This window comes from Ornithodoros turicata, chromosome 1, assembly GCF_037126465.1.
Source record: "Ornithodoros turicata isolate Travis chromosome 1, ASM3712646v1, whole genome shotgun sequence".
Lineage (NCBI taxonomy): Eukaryota > Metazoa > Arthropoda > Arachnida > Ixodida > Argasidae > Ornithodoros > Ornithodoros turicata.
Window position 1 is genome coordinate 4,089,766 of NC_088201.1, and position 16,834 is coordinate 4,106,599.

Below are 16,834 nucleotides of genomic sequence, written 5' to 3' on the forward strand. Positions count from 1 at the left end.
CCTAAATTTTCTTTGGCAGGTACATATACTGGTATGTAGATGTCATTGCAGCAAAAATTGCAAAAAAAAGGGGATAAATCGACTTATCCCCTTATTGCATACAGAGGTTCAATTATAATTACATCATTACAGCTTAACATATCCTTACCGACATGTGTCTAAAGTTGAAATATCGCAATGGCACCCCCTGTAGAGGGTACATAGGTGAAAAAGTTAGGGGGTGTCACTGAACATTTGGGGGGGTGTAGGGGGGTGGGTCTGGATAAATCAATGGGCCACGACAAACAACTATCCATCTGAAAAACTACAGTGAAACCTCCCGAAATGTGTCCTATACTTAAGGAGGTGTCCGACTTACAGAATACAAGGGTAAAAAAAAAAAGAAGAAAAGGAAAAGAACATAGCTGTGTTGCCAGAAATGTGTTCCTTCTTCAATTCGTGGTCATTAGTTGTACCTGTCTATATCCACTCTTCGCCGATAATTATTGCTGATTTTGATAGATTCAATTCCGTGCGGATTCCACTCAATGGCCTTTGAAGCCTTTCGAGCAGCGTGCTTAAACCCACTCAAGGACTTGTCTCCCAAGTGTATACAGCTCAGTTTTCATTGCCTTGGTGCAGTGCACGTTCAAAGGCTCGAGACAAAACGAAGACAAGTGCTTACACTAAAGAATGGTTACAATGTAGACTGATATAGTACCCCTCACTCTTAAAAATGAACTTCACCTCATGGCACGCTCCTAGCCAACCATAATCTCGAATGATATAGTTATCTGCCCTGATTTGTTGAAAACGGGAGGCGTACGCCTTTTTGTGACAATTATGAACAGCATAAGTGTCATAAAAAAGGCGTACGCCTCCCGTTTTCAGCAAATCAAGGCAGATAACTATATCATTCGAGATTATGGTTGGCTAGGACCGTGCCATGCGGTGAAGTTCATTTTTAAGAGTGCTCTCTGACCCCTCTCGAAAAACTAAGAGAACAAAATGATGAGACCAGCATAGGAAAAAAAAAAAAGGTGAAAGTCAAGGGCATTGGCTCATTTTGGGTCCTTCAAGTTGGTGCAAAGATGGCCTGAGATTGAGATAATTTGGCTCAGTCCGACTTAGCAAGGAAAACCCTGTCCTACTTCCGACATAGAGAATTTCAATGGGAGCCTGCCCGTGCAATGAAATCTTGTCCGACATCCGACACCATCCATCATCCGACACCATCCATCTTGGTGGGGAGGTGTCCACCACCACCGGGAGGTGTCCGAGGTAGGGAGGTTTTACTAATTATATCAGCAAATTAGTATCTCTGAGCAGCTAAGTGCATTTCCCGTTCCTTTCTACAAACGTTACCTAGGTTGGGCTCACAGCGACACCTTCCGTAAAGATGCAGTTTTCATAAAAAGTCGACGAGTTCGTTCAGTTGCTCGAAATGCCTCCTATCGACCAGCATATCTAAACAGCTTCCGCCATTCTGTCTCATAAAGATAACCTGCTTCCCGCGCAGGACAGCCTCGTTGCCTTATACGTGGTGGTGACGTTTTTCACCGAGGTAGCAGACTCGTTGAAACATGGAAATTCTTGAGCTCTCGACTGCTGCTGTGGACGCCTTCGCTTATCACAACTTATCCGCGTTTTTGTACCCAATAATATACGGGGTGTTCGAAATTAAGCTTTCACGAGCGCTACGCAAACACAGCGATGACAGGAAACCGAACGATAACTTTGCGCTACTTGTGTAAGAAACAGGTGTTGCTAATTATGTAGCACCTGTTTCTTACTCAAGGAACAGAAAAATAGCACCATTTTTCTTTTTGTTCGCCTATTTATAGTGTGCTAGTGAAAGCTTAATTTTGAACACTTAATTTGAAACTTAATTTTGCCACTTAGGTGGAGCAGTAAGGTAGTGTAAATAAATAAAATAAATAAATAAATAAATAAATAAATAACACCCTGTAGTATAGCAGTCGTCGAAAGACGTATTAAGAAAGCGGTGTCGAACAGTATATAGGCGCCCTTGACGGTGTATTTTTATCTCATCAAGAGTGGCGTTGTTTTCCCTTCTTGGACAATGAACTCTCCGACAGGTTTGTCAGTTCCTTTGTGCCAGTGTTTTCGCTCGTCCCAGAATCAACCTTCAACTAAGATATAAACACGAAATGATGTGTCACTGTCATCTAAAAATAAAGGTGCACGCCGAAATAAATCGCTGAAAAATCCACGCCCGCAAAATAAACACTGCCAAAAAATCAATCATAGTTAGGCTTAGAGAGGGAATATGCCGAATGTTAATTTAACGGCGACACAACGTTGTTTTCAATGCAACGCAAAACTTGAACATTGTTATGAATATTTCTGCCGTTATTAATGATATATCCTCTAATAAGAGCTGGAAAAATTTGCAATAACCAGCAACAGGGGACCCATCTCGGAATCGGGTGTAGGAAAAAAATGTCCCTTTTTTAGGTAGCCTTTCCACAGGGGACATTTTTTCCGGGGACATTCTTTCCGGGGACGTTTTTTCCGGCTCTCCCGGAATCCACGATCTCGGAAAAAAAAGAAGAAGAAAACGGCCGATTGTTTCGCAAGATGATACGTGTGAAACCGATATCACTAATTAACCGTTCAGCGTCACGAGTTTGCGATGTCTGTGAAAGTCGTTTTAGCGAATGAACAAACCAACATGCTGTTCCGACATGTCCACCCTGCTAAGCCTAACCGCAATGTGACTGTCAATCCCTAAGACGACTTTCGCGAGTTGATATAGCACTAACGACTTGATTTTGCCAGCGTGGATATTGACAGAGCTTATACTTCGAAATTGATTTTGAAAAGTAGATTTTTAGATGATTTATTTTCAATGTTTCATTCTTCAATGCCTTATTTCAGCGTCATCCCGTTTTACCTGCAACGCCGCTTCTGCCATACGTATGATACCAAATCAAGTACCTTGCTTCGAGAATCAGATGTCGTCTACGAATTTTGTGTTCTTAGTATGCAAAATTTGTGAATGTCATCTGCAAAGGTTATAAAACGCATCCGTCTGCTAGTTATTCGTATCAGTATATATAGGATGTCAGTGTAGGGTGGCCCTCAGTTAAAAAAGGTAAAAGATAGAGCAGTCGCCGTCTTTCCGTTAAAAAGCCCTACTTGAAAAGTTACGAGAGGGTATCTACCGTATATTACCGATTTAATACAAAGGCACGAACACAAATTCTCAGCCACTGTAAGGGTTGAATGACCACCCCAGAAAGACAACACTGCGCTCCTTTTTCAAGTGTGCACCATTTCGTGGACGCGTGCTACATCAAACACTACGCGCTTTAGAAGCCTTCAAGAGGGTTCGGGGAACCCGTTTATTTTGTATCTTTTTTCGTCTGTAGACTTTAGACTGCCTTCCCTCTGAACGGTTTCACGGCTCATCAGGTTCGACCACACCCGTCTGGAGCTACTGTGACTTCCGCGCGCAGATCTCTCATGCAGAATCGAATGGCCGAGGGAGGCAAACACAGCTGAACGAGCAGTGGAACTTGGTGTCCAGCATGGTATGCAAGTACAGAGTATACAGGGTGTCCCAGAAAACGTGTCATTGAATTATAATAAAAAAACTACACCACCTAGAATCATGCGGTCAACGGCATTTGTTCTTATTAGGTTTTTGCCACCCTGTAAAGTTAATGTCACGTACCCCAAGTTTAAATATGCAGATATTTGCGAACTGAACTCAGAAATTTGCCAAGGGAAGGTCACTTTTTTGCCCCACCAATATGAAGAGCGTGCCGAATTCACTCAAATTCATGATAATTGACAGTGATATTCACGAGCTATCCCATCGGAAAAAATAGCCGAATATCATGCTTTTCGGAGCACCGCACCATAACGCGCCATGTCTTTTTGAGCGCAATCGCTCGCAGTCCGACGAAAGGAGGTTCCGAAGCCAGCCCACAGAGTGATAGTAGAAAAAGTAACAGTTCCTAAAATTGGGAGAGGGCAAGCGTTATCCCAGCGAAAGTCGGACGTGATAAGCCATGCCTGCGTTATCTCTTTCTGCGATGTCGGGGAGGGCTGGGTTTCCAACCTCCTTTCGTCGGACTGACAAAGATTGCGCTGAAAAATTCATCGTGCGCTATTCTGTGCGACGTCCGTAGAGCATGATGTTCGGCTATTTTTTCCGATGGGATAGCTCCTGAATATCCCTGTCAATTATCATTAATTTGAGTAAATTAGACACGCTCTTCACATTGGTGGGGTAAAAAAGTGACCTTTACTAGGCAAATTTCCGACTTAAGCTCGCAAAAATTTACATAATTGTACTTACGTTACACGACATTCACATGAGGAGGTGGCAAAAACCCAGTAAGAACAAATGCCGTTGACCGCATGACTCTAGGTGGTGTAGTTTTTTTATTATAATTCAATGACACGTTTTCTGGGACACCCTGTATGTGGTTGTGCTGTTTCAGGTTTTTCTTGGGTTTTCCGTCAGATGGACTTCCCCTGACGTCCCTCCGTCTGTACATGGCGCTCATAGCACCAGTTCCTTCGTGGCGCTAACTATTAGAGGTCTCTGCTAATAAAACTCAATTACTCAATTATAGATAACTGTCTGGGAATTCTATTGGAAAATTTTGTATTTTTAAATATTATGAAATAATGGAGTTTTGGTTCTGGGGCAGAGTATATATCAGTCATGGGTAAGTTATTCAAAATAAGTAACTATAAGATGCAGTTACTGTCATTGGAAATGTACAGGGATAAACCGGGGAAGTCGGTAGTAGTTGATATCTGAATACTGCAGCACAGTTGAAGCTTAGAAACAGATACGACGAGGACCGCAGGTGTCCTTGTCGTAACCTTCAATTGTGCTGCAGTATTCCGTTACGAACAGTTCCACTTGGAGGTAGCTGTAAAGTAACTTACCTTTTAAGAGCGAAAAAAAGAAAAGTCGCATAAATCTGACTTTTAAAAGCTGCCTTGTACTGTCCTAGCATATGTTATACTGTCCATGTTATATAAGCAGGGGATTTCTCAGTAGCCCTATATAAGAGCCATCCTGACTGTGTATCAGGCGGAATTCCTGGATGGGAAACTGAACGGGGATTTCAAGCACAGGCAAAAACGACGCTAGAGAACTGACGCGTGAAAATATCGCCATACGTGAGTAACTTTCTTCTGCCTCTCTCACACGGGTATACGAAAAATGACATTAAGTGCGTAATGAGTTAAGTGTTAATGTCATCCGTACCATGCTACCGTGCTATAGGGAGATATTTAATAGCATTCGTCCGAATGAGAGTTTCCGGGTCGCCACAACTCATCCGCCCACAAAATGCGTACCCTACACTCTTAGAAATGAACTTCACCGCATAGCACGCTCCTAGCCAACCATGATCTCGAGTGATATCGTTATCTGGCCTGATTTGTTAAAAACGGGAGGCGTACGCCTTTTCTGTGACAATTATGAACAGCATAAGTGTCACAAAAAAGGCGACGCCTCCCGTTTTCAACAAATCAGGTCAGATAACGATATCTTTCGAGATGATGGTTGGCTAAGAGCGTGCTATGCGGTGAAGTTCATTTTTAAGAGTGTATCACTCCGATTGTCTGAGCACATGAGTAATTTAAAACTTCCATAAGCCACTTCCACTGCCTCTCTGTACTGCGCACAGCGCAATTATTTTGTAAATTACACGAAAACGAGCATTATTTTTGGCAAAATGCCCTGCTTTGTTAACGATTGTTTTTTTTTTTTTTTTTATATTTGCTTTTGGCGTATACTGCCGCCTGACAGGCAAGATGAACAATCTTCCGACATAGTATACAGACCATCGATTATGCCAAATAACTTTTTTTCTCATTTTGTGGGATATTATGGGTATTTATTTCCAATCTCTTTGAACACGTTTACGCTCTTCAAGTATCGGATCTCTTACGCGGCTAGTGACGGGACCCGCATCGACATCATTGCCTTTAATGCCATTACAATCTGACGTGCATAGCACGACTATCGTATCAAATGGCATTTGGGATCCGACTGACGTCACAGGCTATAATGTCATTTTTTTCTGCCCGTGGGGCACGGGTATTAGTTACAGTTACATTAAGCAAAAGTTGTAACTATATAGTTGCAGCTATAAGTTATTTCTGTATAAAAGTAACTGGTAGTTCCATTTACAAGTTACTCGTAACTTACTTGCTATACCCGAAACTGGAGAGTACAAAGATGGCTCCAACGGCGCATATAAAGCACAGTTTCCCGCTTTAAAGGGACAGTGTAGACTGATTTTGAGATTGGAGCTGTATTCGGCTGTGAATTCCGTGTAGATGCCATATGCAAAGTGTGTTGATAGAAACGAGAAAAAGCGATCTTGCTTCCGTCCTTTATACACGAGGGTGTGCCACCGAGATACTGGAACTGTTTAGACAACGGAATCAGCAGTTCAATCCGTGGGTCCATTGGCTGACAGCGTTTCGCTACAAAATTTACTTAACGGCTGCGAGCTTAATTAATTTGAAATATTTTGTAAACTGGGCACGAAAAAAGCATATGAAAGTGTTTTCTTGGTGTTAGCTTTCAGACAGGACGAATAAGAACATAAATAACACCTTTTCCATAAATGAAGAATAGAATTCCAAAATAAAGAACATAAACCTTTTCCTATTGTTTCCCCCCTTATGTAATGTCATAGCAATGGCACTTAAGGTATATAAATAAAATAAATAATAAATCCCTCTGCTGGTAAATTAGATGCATTCTTTCGCTTCTCCAAACTTTATGACCACTTTCTCCTTGCGATTGAAAAAAACGCAAGTTTTCTCACGAAGTAGCCTACAATGATTGATAATGTGCAGCCAAAACTATGCCCCCCTGGGGGATATTTTTGTTTTGGGAACACGCTCAGTGGGGGGGGGGGGGGGGGCACGCGCAGGGGTTTTCAAAAACTAATAGAGGGGTGCGCCGATCACGCCCCTGCATCATCGGGGGGTCCCCCAAGAAACAAATGAGTCTTGGCCAAGTTCCGGGCCGGTCCATGATGACCATGTTGAAGATTGGGGTTCCAATTTGGTCCGAGATATTTCCAGGTCATTGGATTGTATGCGTAGGGCGTGTGGGGTATCCAGTATGTCTCCCAAACTCTGCTACCCTGTGCCCCATAAAAACTTTACAATCCCGTCTTTTCGCGATGCGCCACAAGCTTTTCGATTTGGGTGCTGCGTGAACCGTAATATACACGGAATTGGCGCTCAAACTGTATTTGCCACTTAAGTCGGAGTTTATCAGCTGGGCTAGCAGCCATCGCAAGGAACTAAAAAGCAAAACAAACGTGCCGGCAGAAATCACTGTTCCTAATGACTTAAGTGAGCTTGTTTGTTATAGGGCCCAGTTTGTCAAAAAGAGCGCGGAGTTTGGATACAGCAACTCTCTGCTAGCTGTATACTCTGTTTTAATGAGAGGCCACCGCAGTAAGCTAAGTTTGCATAAGTATGTCGTGGCAAAAGGGAGAAGGATATCCTGATGGCTTTAGTACTCCAGAGCGTGTACTTTTCTGATAATCCTGCCCAATATTCGGGAAGTGACTTGAGTTGGTTGCAAAAGACATGTGTCTTTGCTGGCCGTTACGTCACCATCGCGGTATCTTCCTTTCTTTCGAAACGAAGGCGCCTGCATCAGCTACCCAAGCAGCATAATGTACTGAAAGTCAAGTGCAACAGGGGTGGCCGGTATGTGTCTTATCAATGTTCTTTAGTTTCAGAATTCTGTTCAAGGCCTTCCACCTACCCGTCCACCCCTATTGCACTCGACTTTCAGTACATTGTGCTGCTTGGGTATAGCCTGTAGACAACCTGCGTCCCTACGTCATCGATTACGTTTCGCCGCCGCGCAATTAAGCATGCTGGTGGACACCTATCAACCTTATCAGCCTTTTCGGCCTATCAGCTGGCGCGTTTTTCCCGCTTCTTGCCCACCACAGCAAAATATAACCTCGAACCGGTCTTCTCGTGACGTCACATGTTTGGAAACAGAGGATACGTTTAAGAGATTACATGTTTGTAAACAGAGGGTACACTCCGTCCTCTTAAGAGGTTACACTCCGTCTGCCTTTAAGAGATTACATGTTTGTAAACAGAGGGTACACTCAGTCCTCTTAATCTGCCTTTAAGAGATTACATGATTTACAGATTACAGCTTTGCGCAACTCTCTGTTTACAGCTGTATTGCCTTGCGCGAGGGCGTTACGTAACCAATGACGTAGATATGCGCGGGTCATCTCTACGTGACTTCTCAAATCCTGCCTCGCTGGTGATGTGGCTTTGTTGCAGTAGTTTTCTGATGTCCCGGCACGATTGTCCAACTACGCATCGTGCATGCTCGGGACGCCAGAAAAAGAAGATATAGGTGCTGTATCTTATTTTGCCGCGTCCTGGCCCCTTGTGACGTCATTCTCGTGCTTCCACGGAAGATAGCAGAACTACGCTTGCTGTTGTTGGTACACCACCACGTGTTCTGATCGTGATATTTGATAGTGGATCAATGTGTAGAGGCGTGCAAAATTTCTGGGGCATCTTTTAGCCATGGGAGGCGTCATTTGTGAAATTTATTCTTCATATCGTGTGCGGGACGGCGTCTTGTCCCGTTTTTGGCTGCGCAGCGGACCCTGAATGTGAAGAGAGGAAGAGCTTTCGCTTGGCCTTCTCGGCATCTTTTCACGGCCTGGACCATGCAACGGATTCACGCATGTTGGCTATCTCCCCGAGTCAATACTCTGTCTTGAGCAAAATCTGGCTTACGCAAGCTGCCTCGGTAGGATCATGCTCTTGGCAAAATGATCAATTGCCGCGGCGCTGACGTTAATGACGAAACTCAGCTGCAAGTTCAGCGAGTTAAGACTGGGATTTTCCCTTCATATTTGCAAATATGAAGACACGCTAAATAGAAAGCGTTCTGGTCAAGTATTTCATGTGCGCTCTTGGTAGCACGTCGCAATTCGAGAAAATAAGTAAACAAATGAATAGAGTATAAAGTGTAAATAAAGAAATCAAATAACGGGTATGGGCGAAATAAAAGGAGACTGACAGCACCACCCTTCCTCACAGCAGATGTCCCGCTTTGGCGTCGGAGGAATATGGTTGCCTGCAAAATTTATACGGCGCTCTTCATCTGCTATAGTTACGCGTAGATGTCCATCTGCCAAAAGCCAAGAAAGTAGATGTCATCTGCCAGTTGTCTCGCGACACTAAAGTCCCGAATTATTATTATTATCATCATCATCTGCCAAAAATGTGCAGATGCCTGCGAATTTTGTACAACACTGTCATCCCCATATCATCGTCATCATGTATTTCTCTCACTTTCTCTTGTACAACACTCTTCGTCTACTGCACCTGGACGCGGAAATTGCTGGAAACAATTTATAAAGCACTTTTCGTCTGTTAGATCTGTATCTGTAGCTGTCTGCAAACTTTGCAGTGCACTGTCGTCTGCTAGTTATGCGTATAGCTGTCGTCTGCAAAACCGTCCTAAACCAAACCGCGGCGCTTTTTCGGTAAACGAAGTAATGAAGAATAAGTAGCGAGTACGTCACATGCACACAGCTAACTACGGTGTGACCATGAGGTAAGTATTATCCTATCGAAATCGAAGGTACCGTAATTTCCGGCCGGTAACACGCGCCAACAGCCCCAGTGGCGTATAGTGCTTAAGATGATGGCCTTCCACACTGAGACTGGGAGCGGGTTCGAATCCTGGCACCGGCAGTGCTGTCTCAGGTGTCGCCTGGGTTTTCAGACAGATTTTCTAGCCGAATGTCCGCACAGCTACCCATGAAGTCCGCCCAGGACGCATACTAACCCCCAACTCCTTCCTCCATATCTGTCCACGTCTATACCTGGGTAAATTACTTCTAAAATGTAATTAAATTACATTTCTCATTACTCCAGTTAGAATTTAATTAAATTAAATTACATTACTCATTATTGCAATTGAAGTGTAATGAAATTACGTTACAATTACTACGAAAAAGTAATGACATTACAAAGTCATTCCTGCGAGTTCAATCGTAACGATATTGAGGATGTGGAAATTCATTGTCAGACAACACTACGTTGTAAAAAACATATCTTATTCTGTGCCGATTGCGAGAGTCACCGTTCGTAGTGAATTTAATTGAATGAATTGAATTTTATTTCACACATGGTGTGAGAAACTATGGCAAAAAAAACCAAGTGGGCGTTGGAATTCTTTTAATTCGCCAGTCGGCAACTCTCTTTCTGCCAAGTGCCAACACGGAAACACACACTCGATTCTTTTGTAAAATCTAAAAGTCACGATTAAAATTACTGCCCAAATGTAATTAAATTACATTACAAATTACGTAATGTCAAAAGTAATGCATTACATTAAAAATTACCAGAAAAAGTAATTCATTACTGTAATTTCATTACAGTAATGACATTACTAACCAGGTATGTCCACGTCTGTGCGCCGTTCACAGCAACAGTTGCTTCGCGGCGCAAACACGGAATAATAATAAAAAAAAATAAGTAACGCGCTCTGGTGTATATAACACACGTCGGAGACAACTCTGGTCATGACTGACGCGGCTGACAACCGAGTTAATCAGTATAGGGTACTTGTTTCTTGGGTTTGCTTTAGCTCAGTAGATACAACGACAAACTGGACAATTTTTTTTTTATAATACGGTGCCCCAATTTAAATAATGTACAAATCTCATTTACATATTTCGTCATATTGGTTGGCTGTCATGTCTTCTGCAAAATCGCGCTACTCGTATCGCTATATGTGTGGACGTCGTCTGCAAACATTTCTGTATCTCTATTTCACGTAATGACCATGAATATGGTTAGAACTAAACGCGACTTTGATTTCCTACCTAAGTCTGCCATTTTGGGTTGGTTCTAAACGTTGTCGTGTATTCTGCAAAATGTGCACTGTTCGTCTGCTATAGTTGTGTCTGGACGTCGTCTGCAAAGTCTGTTCGTCTGCAAAGTTAATTACGTCTACAAAGTGTCCCGCAAGTACATTATCTGGGAGGTAACATTCCTGCCATGTGTTTACGCGGGGAAACAGCTTGAAAGATGTACCCACGTTTTAACACAGTGCACCAGAGAGGGAGCAAGAAAAAGAGGAATCGAGTATAGCGTCCTCCCCCCCCCCCGCCCCCCTATAAGAATGTACCACCCGCCAAGCTCAACAAACAGCGCACACCACTTAGCTTTTTTCTTACACTATAGACCGCTCATCCATTTTACTGGATAGAATTAGTATGCAACGCCCGCAAAAATTCGTCTGCAAGATCTGTCCACGAGATTCGTATAGATAAGCCTTTCATTGGCTCCTTGGAGTTTAACTTAGGTCTGCCTTTGTATATTTTTTTATGTGCTTCAACTTATTGTTTGTCATGCTATTAATCCTGGCTATTTAGTTCACTTCCTTTATCTGTTGTAGCCACCCGAGCATTTCCTTGAATAAGCTGAAGACGGCGCTTCGCTACGAGTTCGGTAGGACCACCTGTAGCCATCGAGCCCCCCTGCGGCTGGTCTTTCCTGCCTCTGTCAGTCACTACAATCCGGATTCGTAACAGGTTTCTATGCGCCATTATGCTAAAGTATTGGAGTTGCTTCATCTCATAATGTATAGCTTAACGCATTCAAGTTTTTTTTGTTTGCAGCTCCGGTCCTGCCTTTCGTATACGCAGGTGTTGTCACGGAAGCCAACTTCCACTTTGATGCTGCAGAAAGTCGTCTGCTAAAAAAACGTCATCTGCTTCTTTATTTGCTTCTGCTTTCGTTTTGCTCCCGCAGGAGCCGCGTGCAGACACAGACATGCAATGTTGCTCCGGTATGTTATGCTTCCATGTTGCGTAAAACAGCGGCAAAATAAATGTGCCAACAAATCCGTGCAAAATTAACTCGGACACGCACAGAGCTTAGCAGGTGGCCCGTATGGAAACTTTATCTTGGGTACGCAGCTATATGATGGATCGCTGTTTTTCGTATGTCATCGCTACTGCATAATTTCACTATGTACATTTCATGGTATACTTTATTTGGCTTTCTGTGAGACGGGCTGAAAGGTGACCACATAACTTTCCGAGTGGGATAACTGTTTGGATTTTAGTCTGACAAATATAATTATTCAGAAATGCATTCTTCTGATTTCCAATAAGCCACCCTTAATGTATGCAAAGAAAGAAAAATTACGATAATTTACGGAAAATATAAACGTATTTAAACACCCTCGTGGACGCGTCCAGGTAACCGCGAAGTTGCTGCTATGGCGTGCTCAGCCGTCATCGAACCAGCATCTCGTTGACCAATCTATACCGATGCTTCCCGAAACTCACTTCAATCAATCAATCTGAACTATGTTCCTTTTATTACACCATCCCCTTCGCTTATAATAAAGTACCAATGTTCACCGCAATATATGTATATATGTATAACTATACTATATGAGACGTCTAAAAGAACGGTCGACGTTTCGACCGTGGTACTGTCTAAACTACTACTGTAGTTACTGTACTACTAGTTAGTACTGCGGTACTGTATAAACTAGTTTTCGTTAACTTCCCTGTAATCTGTTGTCCACGTCTTATTATTTTACTTATATATATATATATATAAAGAGGGGGGAAAAGCCATTAAAAAAATAAGTAAATGATGCTAGACGTGTTTGAAATTCAAACTTACAGATTAAAATGGCTTCTATGGCTGCACGTAGAAAAACAGATACTCATTGAACGATGCGACAGCACCAGAGGACACGTGTTTCGCCGTGTTTGCGGCTCGTCGGCCCTGGGTAGCTGCGCATCGTTCGGGATTGGCAAACCAGGGGTCACTCAGCGAGCGATATACACCTGGGAGGGTGACTGAGCACTCCTCAATGCCACAGTGCAAGCCAGTGAATTATAAAGAGGGGGGAAAAGCCATTAAAAAAATAAGTAAATGATGCTAGACGTGTTTGAAATTCAAACTTACATATTACTTATATATATATGGAACAAATAGGTTAATATATCAGACGGCTACGAAGTTGAATAAAAGTGAAATAATAAGACTTGGACTACAGATTACAGGAACGTTAACAAAAACTAATTTATTTATTGGGCAATTTAATTTAATTTTTTTAATCTATGTGTTAAATTGCCCAATAAATAAATTAGTTTTTGTTAACGTTCCTGTAATCTGTAGTCCAAGTCTTATTATTTCACTTTTATATATATATATATATATATATATATATATAAGTAAAATCCTGACGAAGACAGTGCCACTGTCGAAACGTCGACCATTCTTTTTTTAATCTATGTGTTAAATTGCCCAATAAATAAATTAGTTTTTGTTAACGTTCCTGTAATCTGTAGTCCAAGTCTTATTATTTCACTTTTATATATATATATATATATAAGTAAAATCCTGACGAAGACAGTGCCACTGTCGAAACGTCGACCATTCTTTTTTGAATCTATGTGTTAAATTGCCCATTAAATAAATTAGTTTTTGTAATCTGTAGTCCAAATCTTATTATTTCACTTTTATTCAACTTCGTAGTCGTCTGATATATTAACCTATTTGTCCTATATATATATATATATGTACATATATATAAAATGCATGAAGATTACATTCAGAAACAACTCTATTTTATTTCTTTTCTCTGCCGTTGTAATTTTCCCTAAGACACTCGGAAGCACAGCGGGATGTCGGCGCAATTCGTAGCCGCTGCCGTGACCTGTTTTGCAAGGGAGGGCAATATTCGAGCGCGTTGCATCAGCCGCTCTACAATAGGGGACTCCTTCGAGGCTTCATCGGTGAACGCACCGGAAGAAATGTTTAAAATACAGTCACTCCATCAATATCGTAGAATTCATCTCGTAATTACTAGCGTTGATTATATAGAGTCTCGCGATGTAAACTCAGGAATTATGAATTATCGACTATAGTGTTGATTGGTGATTTTTTCTTTCTTTCTGCATATCTCATTCATAACGATGGCACGGACAATAATTCGATATATAAAGATATCCATTTGCATGACGCTGGCGAGGTTCCAGTGGGTCTTTTTTTTTTTTTTTACTTCGTGTTAGCGCCGCGAAGCAAGTGTAACTATGAGCGGCGTACACACCCTAAGAAAAAAAGAGTAATTTTACTCCTTTTGGGGAGTAAATGCATTGTCACAAAAAATAGTCCCTTTCGGGAGTAAAAGCACGGGAGTAAATGCATGTCACAGAGTGGAGACTGCATTTCACGCTCTGTTCTAAGAGTCTCGGGAACAAACTTCGTGTGCATGTACGAAAATACTTCGAATCAAACAGTCAACAGTGATATATCGAGCGATATAAAATCTTACGACATATACATACACCATTAAAAATGAACTTCACCTCATAGCACGCTCCTAGCCAACCATTATCTCGAATGATATCGTTATTTGCCCTGATTTGTTGAAAACGGGGGGCGTACGCCATTTCTGTGACACTTATGCTGTTCATAATTGTCACAGAAAAGGCGTACGCCCCGTGATTTCAACAAATCAGGGCAGATAACGATATCATTCGAGATAATGGTTGGCTAGGAGCGTGCTATGCGGTGAAGTTCATTTTTAAGAGTGTAGGGCACAACTTGCGAAGAAAGAAGTGCTAACTGTTTCTTACTCTGTAGGATCGGAAAATTGCTAAGTTGGCTGAGTAATTTACAGCCTTATTGCATCATATTGACCAAGAGCACATATATTTACGTAAACCATTAACCCCCATTAAACCATTAACCATTGCATTCGGAAGACCACCTGTGAAGTTCAGTGACAATTTTGTGGCTGTGTAGCAGGCTATATCCAGACATGTACAAGATACTCAAAAATGTATTTAAGATAAGATAATAAATACTAACGTTAGAATGTAATTAAGATAGAGTATAAATACATGAAAATTAAAGTAATTAAGATAGAGTACAAAATACTTCAAAAAGTATTTGAAATACAGTTAAGATACTATTTATCCTTGAACGCAAAAAGTCACCGGTCACTGGTCAATGCGGCAAGTCGTCGCTATGTGGCATGAATCATCTAAACAGAAGTCCCAAAAAGATGGCAAAGCGATACCACATAACTGCACTAAGTATATGTGACCGAGAACAAAGCAAAATTCTAGCAGGCCCCCGCTCAGCGAGGTCAGAATTCGGCGTCACCGCGTCAGGGCACACATAATAGAACCCTCACTGGCCAAGGATTGGTACACCCGAGGCAGAATCTCTAAATGGAGACTTCCAAGGAGGGCCAATGTCCAGGTCATATGTCCAGGCCCGAGGTACTCAGGAAATTTCCGCTGAACAAGCAAGATAATAGAAAGACGAGACACAGAAAGTTTGAGACGGAGATCCAAAATATGTAATTAGAGTATTGAGTAGAAAATACCGTAAAATGTATTTGAAATAGAGTACAAATACACAAAACAAAAAGTATTGAGTAGAGTACCAAAATACCGCAAATTGTATTTAAAATATGGTATTTTAAATACAATACTCCAAATACGTACAAGTCTGGCTATATCCCACGGTTATAGTAGTGCAAGTGAAGACACGACGTTGAGCGCGCACGCGACAGCAGAAAGCTATGACGTTTTTCGCATCTTCCGCTTCTGGGGGAATGTCGCGCTCGTGTGAATACACGGATAGGGACGCAAAATGTTCTCAAAAGAGCGACCTAATACATTCTGTGTATATTGGCATCGAGGCGGAAGACCAGTAACAATCCTAATTGCGATCCCAATGAAGGCTTCTGAGGGATGTTTTGCATTGGCAGTTCCGTGGGACTGCCTGCCTAGCACTAGTTGATCCTGCCCTTCGTTTTCAGGGCGAGAGCAGTACTATTTTTGAAATGTGATGTGGCTTGAGCCATCCTATACATCTTCTAGCAAACTATTTTAGGACCGTTTCAACCCATTGGTTGCAGACGACACCGCCCATGCATGGGCGCTGAACTCCATTGAGGACTGGACGGACGAAAATGCTGGTGTCTTTTTGCCGGAGCCATATTTGTGTACCAGCTCCGGTGGCGCAGCGGTAACGCGTGCGCTTGGAGACTGGGAGGTCCGCGGTTCGAATCCTCGGGCCGGCTGTGGTTTTTTCCTGGGTTTCCCTCAGATGTGTAATGGGCGTATGCCGGGCACAGTTCCCCTGAAGTCGGCCCATGGACGCAGCTATCCTCCCCCCGAGCGGATTCCGCTCGGACTTCCACTTCACCCTTTCCTCTCCTCCTCTCCACCACCTTTCCCTTCCCGAGAAACATGCCGCCTAATCAGGCAGGCATAGAGTCACTAAATAAGCTACGCTTCAGAGTAGCGACATTGAGCCGCCATGTTGTTTCAGATGACCTCCAGCCCCACCTCTATTTTGGCAGTAGAAATAGATGAAGGTGAAGTTCAGCAGTGGAAGAGGACGACACTTCGAAGAGCGCTAAATGGATGGCGCTGGAGGTCATCCGAAACAACATGGCGGCACAGTGTCGCTACTCTGAAGCGTAGCTTATTTAGTGACTCTAATTCCGCTTGGTCTTCCACTTCACCCTTTCCTCTCCTCCTCTCCACCACCTTTCCCTTCCCGAGAAACATGCCGCCTAATCAGGCAGGCATAGAGTCACTAAATAAGCTACGCTTCAGAGTAGCGACACTGTGCCGCCATGTTGTTTCGGATGACCTCCAGCGCCATCCATAGCGTAGCTTATTTAGTGACTCTAGGCAGGCAGACCTCTCGGGGTTCCTCCCAACGACACTCCCACTCCTCCCCCACGGGGGAGTAAATGTCGGAGTATTAGGGGATCAAAATG